Source organism: Eumetopias jubatus, unplaced genomic scaffold (assembly GCF_037043125.1).
Source record: "Eumetopias jubatus isolate StellerSeaLion01/CBP00866 unplaced genomic scaffold, mEumJub1_p1.0 scaffold_3, whole genome shotgun sequence".
In the NCBI taxonomy this organism is placed as follows: Eukaryota; Metazoa; Chordata; class Mammalia; order Carnivora; family Otariidae; genus Eumetopias; species Eumetopias jubatus.
In genome coordinates, this window is record NW_028274809.1 from 135,976,409 (window position 1) to 135,986,997 (window position 10,589).

The 10,589-nt window shown below is 40.0% G+C and overlaps 1 non-coding gene across 1 annotated transcript; it reads right to left on the reverse strand.

Moving 5' to 3' along the window:
* Positions 1-8,878: 8,878 nt before the first annotated feature.
* Positions 8,879-8,984, reverse strand: LOC114213163 (U6 spliceosomal RNA). Its single transcript, XR_003610150.1, has one exon. It is a non-coding gene; the product is annotated as a U6 spliceosomal RNA (small nuclear RNA).
* Between the last annotated feature and the right edge of the window lie 1,605 nt (positions 8,985-10,589).

The window sequence follows — 10,589 nt, forward strand, 5'->3', positions numbered from 1 at the left end:
GATAGGGTCTGAACAAAGCATACCAACCAGAAACGTGGAGAATGTGATCATGTTCAATCCCACGCCTAACTGCAAAGTGAACTCATGAAAAAGGATTCACAGAGCCACAAAATTTTTGCCCACTCAATTTCTCATGGAGTCTTTCAAATCTTTCTTTCCCAAATAAAAAGAGCATTCTACAGCTAAAACATCTGTAGCATAAGTGACTGAATCTAGGTATAAAATGTCAACCTATTGCCATCTTTTGTGTGTGTTATTCTCCCACTTTAAAAAACAAAATTCAAGTTCAAGAAAATGATGGGGGAAGAATAAAGAGAAAATATTTACTATGCAATCAGCAGAAGGGCAGAACTGAAGAGATGCCAGTCGGAAGATGTCACTATTCCTGCCATATCACACATGCCAAAGAATGTAAACCTGTGGCTTCCAGACAGGAGGCAATGTACAAGCTGTGGGGGTGGAGGTGGGTCTTTCCTTCATCTTTTCCTGGAGATCCCGAAAGTGGTATCTTTACTAGAGGCCATAACCCATGGGGTCACTTCCCTGCTCATTTGCATATGCTCAGACTTGGTCACCAACTCTCAGGTCTGGTGTATGGGAGCCAGGATGGAAGGGCCACATGATACTAATGCTGATCATTTAAGTGAGGACCTGTCCTGGCCTCTTTGTTAAGGAGCAGTTTGGGGGCTGGTAGAATCTGAACTTCTGAGCCAATGGTAAGACCAGGACTCCCTAGAGCCCGTGGGATTTCCATTGCTATTTTCATTGTGAATTACTGAGACCCAAACCTCTTTACCACCACTTACTAGATTGTTCTCCATTGTTCAGTCCACTGCCATGACTAACTTAGGGCCACACAACCAATATTCATTTAGTACTCTATGGGACACACATGCTAGGGACTAGAGGGAACACAGATACATAAGGCTTTTTGTTTTTTTGTTCCTTAATATATTTAAAGGGGAGAAAAGGATTTTGCAAAGAATTCAGTGCAAGTACTTAGGTAACTCACCCTCTTATCATGTTTAGCCTCTCTTACTGGCCAGCAGCCTAGTAAGTATCCACGAGGGAACGTTTGCCCAATAGGAATAGTTTTTTTTTTTAAATTTTATTATGTTATGTTAATCACGATACATTACATCATTAGCTTTTGAGGTAGTGTTCCATGATTCATTGTTTGCGTATAACACCCCGTGCTCCATTCAATACGTGCCCTCTTTAATACCCATCACCGGGCTAACCCATCCCCCCACCCCTCTCCCCTCTAGAACCCTCAGTTTGTTTCTCAGAGTCCATCGTCTCTCATGGTTCATCTCCCCCTCCGATTTCCCCCCCTTCATTTTTCCCTCCTTACTATCTTTTTTTTTAACATATAATCTATTATTTGTTTCAGAGGTACAGGTCTGTGATTCAACAGTCTTGCACATTTCACAGCACTCACCATAGCACATACCCTCCCCAATGTCTATCACCCAGGCACCCCATCCCTCCCACCCCCCACCACTCCAGCAACCCTCAGTTTGTTTCCTGAGATTAAGAATTCCTCATATCAGTGAGATCATATGATACATGTCTTTCTCTGATTGACTTATTTTGCTCAGCATAATACCCTCTAGTTCTATCCACGTCATTGCAAATGGCAAGATTTTGGCTTTTTGATGGCTGCATAATATTTCATTGTGTATATACACCACCTCTTCTGTATCCATTCATTTGTCGTTGGACATCTTGGCTCTTTCCATAGTTTGGCTATTGTGGACATTGCTGCTATAAACATTGGGGTGCATGTACCCCTTTGGATCACTACCTTTGTATCTTTGGGGTAAATACCCAGTTGTGCAATTGCTGAGTCGTAGGGTAGCTAATAGGAATAGTTTTTTAGAGGAGCTTGTCCACGAGGCACACGGAGGGAGAGACGTGCAGGAGGGTGGCCCAGCAGCTTGTTTACTTCCCCTACTGGACTGTGAGGTCCTAATCTTCTTATCTTTATTGATCAGCTCTGTGGGCGGTGACTACATAGTGGGCTCTTAGTAATAGCAGTTGCTAGTAATAATAATGATAACAACAACAACAACAACAACCATTAAATGAAAATTCACTATGTGCCCAGAGCTTTGCATACATTATATCAGTGAATTGTTATCACAGCTCTCTTAGGTACATACCATTATTTTCATTTTCTAGATGAGTCTCTGAGAAGTCAGGCACCCAACAGAGTATCTGAAGAGTATGTCCTCATCATGGACAAACCAAGGGCATACTTTGGATAATAAAAAAGCTTTTAGAAAATGTTCTTTCATCCATTTATTCATTTAGCAAACTTCAATGAGCACCTACACCTGCAAAGGAGACAGATGCATGAACCAACAATTTTATTTCAATACCCTAACAGGACTATTGATCACATCTATCTGTCTAATTAAGAAGTTATGAAAACACAGTACTCTAAAATGTTTGGGATGCTAATTACGAGACTGTTTACAAAAGCATTTGGGAAATGATTTCAGACATAAGGACACGATAAGGCTCTATTTTAACAAGAAATGATTTTGCTGTGGAATTTTCTAAGATGATAGCACCTCTGTTGCTCTTCAGTTCTTCACAGAGTTTTTGGTCTAGAAAAAGAATTTGGTGGAAACCAATAGTTCTATCGCAACACTTATTATTTAAATTTTCTTCTTGTCATTCTTCCAAATACTTTCTCTCAGCACATTTATTCCCTTAGATACTTTACAGTCAGCGTTTTAGAGACAGCTTCCTTTTTAATTTGGATCTTGGCACCTTAAAAATAGAGTTTGATCAAGGAAAGCGCTACATTCCTTCCCCAATCTTCAACTGCCTAAGACTGCCCACTTAACAATACTCCACATTTATCTTAGCGCTTAAAGGTTTTCAAAGTGTTCCTATACATCATTTTAATTAATCCTCTTAATTACTTGATGGAATGGGCTGGAAAGTATTCTTATTGCCATTTTTATTAGTAATACGAAAGCAAAGAGATACACGTGGAGGACAGAAAACACTCCAACCATACCAATGGTTACAAAATTAAAAAGAAAAATCTACTCTCCTCTGGTATCCACACCCACTGTTGCAATCTTCTGTGTGGGTCCTGGACTGTGATTTCCTTTCTCAACACAAGCCGTTTCAAAACCTACAATTGTGAGTGCTGGTACGGATGTGTCCCCTCTCATACATCTTTATTGTTGATCAATGGGTTGTCTGGGAGTAGAGTGAGGTAAGCACAGATGCCCAGTCTGCCTTCCTGAACCAAAGATCCATCACTGCCATTTTATAGTTCCTGAATCTTGGACACAGAAGGAGTGAACGCTTTGTTGAATGACTATTACATGGTGGAGCTGAAAACTGGAATTCTGTTTTTCTGTCACCTACTTGAATGTTCTCTCCATCTCTGGATCTCTATACCGCCTCTTGTCCTCAGTCCCTGTCAGTGGAATTCAACACAGCTGAGCAGGAATGTTGACAAGCCCTTTTTGAGCACGTCCCTCATAGAGCCACATGTAAGGACAGACAGTGCATTTGTATTTGCTTTGGATGTTTTTCCCAGCTCAGAATCGCTCTCATTCTCATCTTTGGTTTTCACAGAAATGTCAGAGGTAAAAAGATTTGGGAACTTTGGAGTTTTAAAACCTAGGGTAAGTCATTTTCAATAAGAGCTTTAAAATAAATTAGTTGATGGGGTGGTGGGGAGAAGCGCTTTTAAAAATTTCATTACGACCTGTGAACATCACACTTATTAGTGCTTAGTTTGACTCCGATTTCTGAAACCGAATGGTGTGTGGTTGAAGAAAAGACGAATAAATTACTTTTGTCTACTGTGAAGCCAAAACACGTGCCTCCCTTAACCTCCTTCACATTCACCTTTATTTCTCCTCTTGTTGCCAGTTCTTGTACCTATTAATTATTTTTTTAAAAACTGGAACATGGAATTACGGCCACTGTTAGACACACAGGGCCTGTTTAACAAGCTTAAAATTTCTCCCCTTCATTTTCAGAAGGCCACAGTCAATATGAGAGAGAAAGAGGCATAAAGTAGGAAATCTGGGGGCAGAGAATAACAATCCACCCATTCAATGTACAATTATCTATTGAGTACCTCCTACTATGTCCAGGCACTCTTGGCAACTTGGGATAAACACTTAGATAAAATGGTGAGTATTTAGCTGAGGAAGCAGGCGTGAACCAAATAGTAGAACTGTATAGTAAAATAATGAACTGGGAGAAGCACCACGAAGGGAAAGTCCATGCACAGTACCACTGATAACTGGGGGAAGGCAGACAGGGAAAGCTTTTATGAAGGACGGATATTGGAGATGAGTTCTAGATGCAAGAGAGCAGGGTCAAAGGAATCCCACACAGACTCCTTGGGTAGCGCAGAAAACAGGCAGGCGGTCAAAGGGGGACATGCCTGACACATTATACTCTCGGGTAGCTTACGGGAGCAAGGAAGGGAATATTCAGAGAACATGATTTGATTTCTCTCAGTTTAACAGAGATTTCTTGGAAACTTATCCAAAGGACAAGCGTGAGTAGCTAGGCAATTTGGTGGCTGCACCAGCTGAAGAACGTCTATGGCCACACACATGAGATATATTTGTATGTCCCTAAATAGTCTAGAAATGGAAATTAAAGAGCATGGTTCTGCTGCAACACCTTTCTACCACTCCTCATCAAGCATGTAACTACAGCTGCGAGTCTCCCTGGGAAGGACTCAGATACGGGGATTGGGAAGACGAAGGTTGAAATCTCTGCTCTGCACCTGCTGGTATGACCCTGGGCATGTCTCTTCACTTCTCTGGGTCTCAGATTCATCATCTAAAAGCAGGAAGTAATATGCTCATGACTCATGAATCCACCTTTCAGCCCAGAACTCTCTCCTGAGGTCTCTATCCTTATGTTCAACTGCCCTTGGACATTATGGAGGTGTTTTATGGACAACTCAAATTCATTTTGTCCAAAACCAAACTCATCTCCACCCCTGCCTCCAATAAAACAAAACATTACTCTTCCCGCAGTTTTCCTGTATAATAGGCATCCCTTTTGGCTACGCCATAAGCTGGAAGCTGGGGTAGTATCTTGACTTTACCTTCTGCCTCCCTCCATTTTCAGTTCATCACCGTGTCCTGGGAATGCCATCCTTTAACTGTCTCTCCATCCTCGCTCTTACCACACTACTGATATCTTTCTGTCTAGGTCTCTCATCTCCTGCCACTTGCCCTCTTGTATCTTATACCACAGCCTCACTGAGCTGCCTTAAGTGCTTGAGATGTGCCATGGGTGTGCTTTCCACTCAGCCTTTGAAAGGGCAGTTCCCTTATCCCATCCTTTACTGTCTTTTGCTTAAATGCCATTTCTACTGGGAATCTTCCCTCCTTCCCACCCTCCTCTGAACCAGGCTAGTTGCTCCTGCTCAGCATTTCCATAATGCCCCATACTTCTCCAAGTACAGAAGTCTCCCTGACTCCCATTCAGGGGCATACGTGTCAAGACTCCCAGTGGATGCCTGAAACCACAGATAGTACTGAACCCTATATATATATGCTATTTTCCCCTATACATACGCACCTACGCTAAAGTTTAATTTATAAATTAAGCATAGTAAGAAATTAACAGCAATAACTAACAATAAAATAGAACAATTATAACATTATACTATAATAAAAGCTAGTAAATATGGGCTCTTTCTCTCAAAATATCTTATTGTGCTGTACTCACCCTTCTTCTTGTGATGCTGCAAGACAATCAAATGCCTACATGAGGAGATGATGCGAGGAGAATGATGTTGGCATTGTGATAGTGTTAGGCTATTCCTGACCTGACGGTATGTCAGGAGGATCTTCTGCTTCCTAACTGAGGTTGACTGCCAGGAACTGAAACTGCGGGGAACTGAAACCACAGAGAGCAAAGCAGCAGATAAGGGGGGACTACTGTATAGCGCTTGTTTTGGAGACTTGTTTGATTGTTTATTTTCCTCCTACATTCTTAGCTCCATAAAACAAGGACTGTACCCATCTTGTTTATTAGAATATCCCTGACACTCAATAGATATCTCTGGAAAGAAGAAAGGAAGATAGAAAAGAAATGAGCAAGGCAAGAATTGACTAAAAATAGTATAAGAAAGGTGCTTGGTAAAAGGAATCTATCATTATTGCTATTTCAGGCACAAGGGGTTCCAGAAGGAGACTCTTGTAAATTAAGGCATCTTACCTGCTGGGAAGGGGATCTGGGGTAGAGCATTCCCTGAATTCAGGATGGAGAGGTTCTTCCTCACCCTATATGAAGGTGAGCCTGTATGGAAAGTAAGGGATTGCCCCCCGCCACACACACCCTTCTGCCACCTCCATTGGCATGTGGGGGAGCTCCAAAAGCCATTGACTGTGTACTTTGGGTAAGTTGCTGAATTTCTTTGAGGCTTAGTTTGGTCATGTATAACGTGAGCGGATTAGATAGGACCATGTCTAGGGTTTCTTCCAACTCTAACATAGTTTGATTTTACCTTGTAATCTACTCCTTTTATCCTGCAGACTTATGCATCCCATTTCTTTCTTTCTTCCCTTTGTCTCCCCCAACCCCAACATTCTGAGTGTATCAGCTGGTGGTGAAAAATAAGGTTGAAAGGTTTGGGGAAAAGTAGACAAGAATATATAGGTTATCTTTTGAATAATTTGGTCTTCATTCTACTGTTTCTATTTTCATAGGTTTTATTTGATCTTACAGATAGTCTAGAATATTTTTAGAATGACCCCAATTCAAGCCTAGTTTTTAACTTGGAGGCATCAGTTTCAGCCACACCATCTATTGGCAGTTCCATTGATTTTTTGCCAGAAAGATTGGCTCTGTTCAGCAACTTTAGCCAAATGTCCTTATGCAGATAAAGCATCAAAGGCACACAGGTCTTCAAACAAAATGTCAAAGACTTTAATGAATAGTGAATGAGTTTAATGAATTCCATTGGAATGAGGCTGCCTGATGGCTCTATCTTCCCAAGGTGCCATGTTTCTACAAATTCCTCTCTCAGTTCCTGATACAGCTGGTTCCTTCTCATTGCTCCTCTCTCAGTTCCAGTATCATCTTGTAGAAGACTCTCTTGACCACCCTTGTAAAATCAGCCCCCTTACTCTTCACATTGCTTTACCACATTGCTGTGTTTCGTTTTTATCATAGCACTTACCAGTGCCTGAAATTGTGGTGTTCATTTATTTGTTTTGTCCGTGTTTCTCCTTCACAATAGGAGTAGGTGGGACTCTATCTATCTTGTTCACTGCTTATACCCAGCAGTTAGGACAGAGCATGCCTAAAATAGATGCTTGAATAAATGTAATGGTGAATGGATGAACCTTCAGAATGTGCAGGAGTTTACTCCATCTGTTCATCTGGGACCCTCAAATCAACACTTCCATGTGATTGCTGTGGGAAATGAGTGGCTTAACAGTCTTGAGGTTTTAACATTAGAGTAAGGTGGTGTCTTACGGGCTTTTCAATCTGATATTCTCTGCTTTCCAGGCACATTATAGCTCTATTAGCTAGGTAATGCTATCTATATGGAAATTTCATCTCTCTCTCTATCTAAATTTCTCTCTATATATATAGATATACACATATGTATATATGTATTTGTCTACTGTATATACATATATACATATGTGTGTGTGTATATTCATACATATATACATATTTATCTATCATAAAATTCCTAATATTTGAAATAAATATGACTTACAGCAGTGGTTTACTTTTTTTTTTTAAGCTGGGAATCCTTTCCTCAAGTGAAAATCTTATGAGGAGTCCTAATATATATGAGAGAAAATGAAGTCCACCAAAAGTAAGAATGGGGGGAGGAAGGAGGGAGTTTATAGCTCTAGCTACTCCCCAGAATAACATTTTCTTCCTCAGGACTGTCCCTGGAATAATTTAACTACTACTGGCGTATAATAATACTAAGTAATGTTTTTGAATACTGATGTTGTACCACGTACTTTAAATATGTATTTTTTACTTAAAAATTGTTTAAATTTATTTTTAATTCAAGTGTACTTATCATACAGTGTTATCTTAGTTTTAGATGTACAATATAGTGATTCAACGGTTCTATATGTTACTCAGTGCTCATACCAAGTACTTTACATGCATCGTCTCATCTAATTCTTATATGCAACTTTATGAGAGAAGTATATTGCCTACAGGAGGCAAATCGGAGACTAAGGCTTAAAAAGCTTTGTCTGAGTTCTTTGCGGTGGTTATTTTCCAAGATAACTGCTGGCAATTCTTACCTCCTGATGTTTGTGCCCTTGTGCAGTCCCCTCTCATATTGAGTCAGGGCTGGCCAGTGTGACCAATGGAATACGGCAGAGGTGATGGTATGTAACTTCCAAGGCAAGGTCATAAAAACTTTACAGCCTCGGCTTTGTCCTCTTTGATCACTCATTCTGGAGTAAGCCAGTTGCAATGTCATCAGGACACTCAAGGATCTTATGGAGCCCACAAGGAAGGAAACTGAAGATTCCTGCCAAAAGCCTGTACCAACTTTCCATGTGAGGGAGCTGTCTTGGAAGAAGATTTCCCAGCCTCAGTCTAGTCTTTAGCCAGCTGCGACCCTAGCCAACATCTGACTGCAACCTCATCAGAGACCTAGCCAAACAACTCCCAAATTTCTGACTTACAGAAACTGTGGAAGATAAAAAGTAATTATTGCTGTCATAATCCAGAAAGTTTTGGGGTGACTTATTACACAGTGTTGGATAACTAGTATAATTTATAGGCAGTTCAATGGCAGAATCAGGATTTTGATTCCAGGTCTGACTCTAGAGTCTATGCTCTTTGCCACGAATGCTCTATTTTCTTACATACTCATTTTTTTAAAAATATGGAATGCTTCATGAATTTGCATGTCATCCTTGTGCAGGGGCCATGCTAATCTTCTCTTATCATTCCAATTTTAATGTATGTGCTGCTCTTATATGCTCATTTATTTTTTAATTTTTAAAAAATTTTTATATATGCTTATATACTCATTTCAACACAAAGTTAAAACAAAATTATTCAAGTATCTTATGAACTCCATGTCACAGATGGAAACTGAGGCATAGATAAGTTAAAAATTAATTGATGAATCCAGGATTTGAAATCAAATGTCTAATTCCAAGACCTGTGGTCTTTGTCATCATGCTAAGCTATTGTCATAATCCGAAAAAACTTTTAGGAAAATCAATCTGGAGTTGGAATACCAGATGGAATGGAAAGGAAAGAACCAAAGAGAATAGTTGTTTGAGGGAAATCAAGACCTCTGCCACGGAGACTAACTACTAAACTATTTTTCAAAATATCTTTGATAGTACTATGGGCTACTGAAGATCTGGATGGGCAGGTCATTTGTCTTTAACCATAAGGCACTTCCCCTATTGCAATAATCTCTGCTCATTGGTCAATGTTCAAGAAGGAAATTAACCATGGTCATTTTCCAATGTGGCCTTGCAAATGGTGGGAGTTAGGTCAGTTGAAGTTTGCGTTCAGTATTCATTCTGATGTTTAGTCTCTGTTTTCCAGCAGCACTTCAATATTTATTTTTATACGTACCACTGTTTTTAAAAAAGGAAGGAGAGTGAACCAAGACTCTCTGCCTTTGAAGTAAGCTAACAAATGAGTGATAATTGAGACAAGAAATCCTAGTGTAGGAAGAGAGAACTGATTGTGCTCTGTCCCTGGTAGAATTTTGAGTCATTCATGCAGTATAGTGTCTGGAGAGTTCTAGTGAGTCATGCATTGCTAACTATGGAAGAAAAATGTATTTTCTAAAGCTGTCTGTTATTACTCATGTCTTTCACTTGGCATCAGCAGATGCTGGTACCCTATTGACTGGTGATCTAATAGAAAGTTTCTCAGAGGCAGAGAGATCCAACACAATTTCCCTCTAACTCTGATAAATTTGGCACAAGTTCTCTTATTTGGATTGCAAGATGTTTGCATTAACATTGTGACTTATTTTTGGCTTGGTGTTAAAAGGATTGTTTAGTAACAAAATGGAGAATTTGAATTTTGTGGCAGCTGGGAGGAATGCTCTTATTTTATAATGAAACAACTGAACAAATGTTCTTTACAGTGATTCATTCCTCACATGGGAAAAATTTCCTCTTACATATATTCTCTCTACATTGGATACATGAAGCCATTTTACCTTCAATATTTAGGTAGAATTTCCAGTGCGCAATTTGGGAACAATATCTATAAATTATAAAGATAGGTTCTACGGCAAAAGGAAAAGGATTGAAACTATAGGATTGAATGTCAGGAACCACTTGGGTTCTATTCCTAACTGGGCCAGAGTTTGTGTATAACCTTGAGCTATTCACTTAATCTTTTTTTAAGCTTAGGTTCTCTGTCTGAAATAGAAAGAAAATTGCCTACCTATTTAGCTAAGGCAGAAACAATTTCCTGATAGGAAGGTGACTCAGCAGCCTGGGGAGGCTGTACAGCCCCTTGTCCTGGAAGTCTTCAGTGAGACAGAGGCGGCCAGCTGCCTGGATGGATTAAAGTGTGGTGCTTGAAGACTGGAGACCAGACCACACAAACGA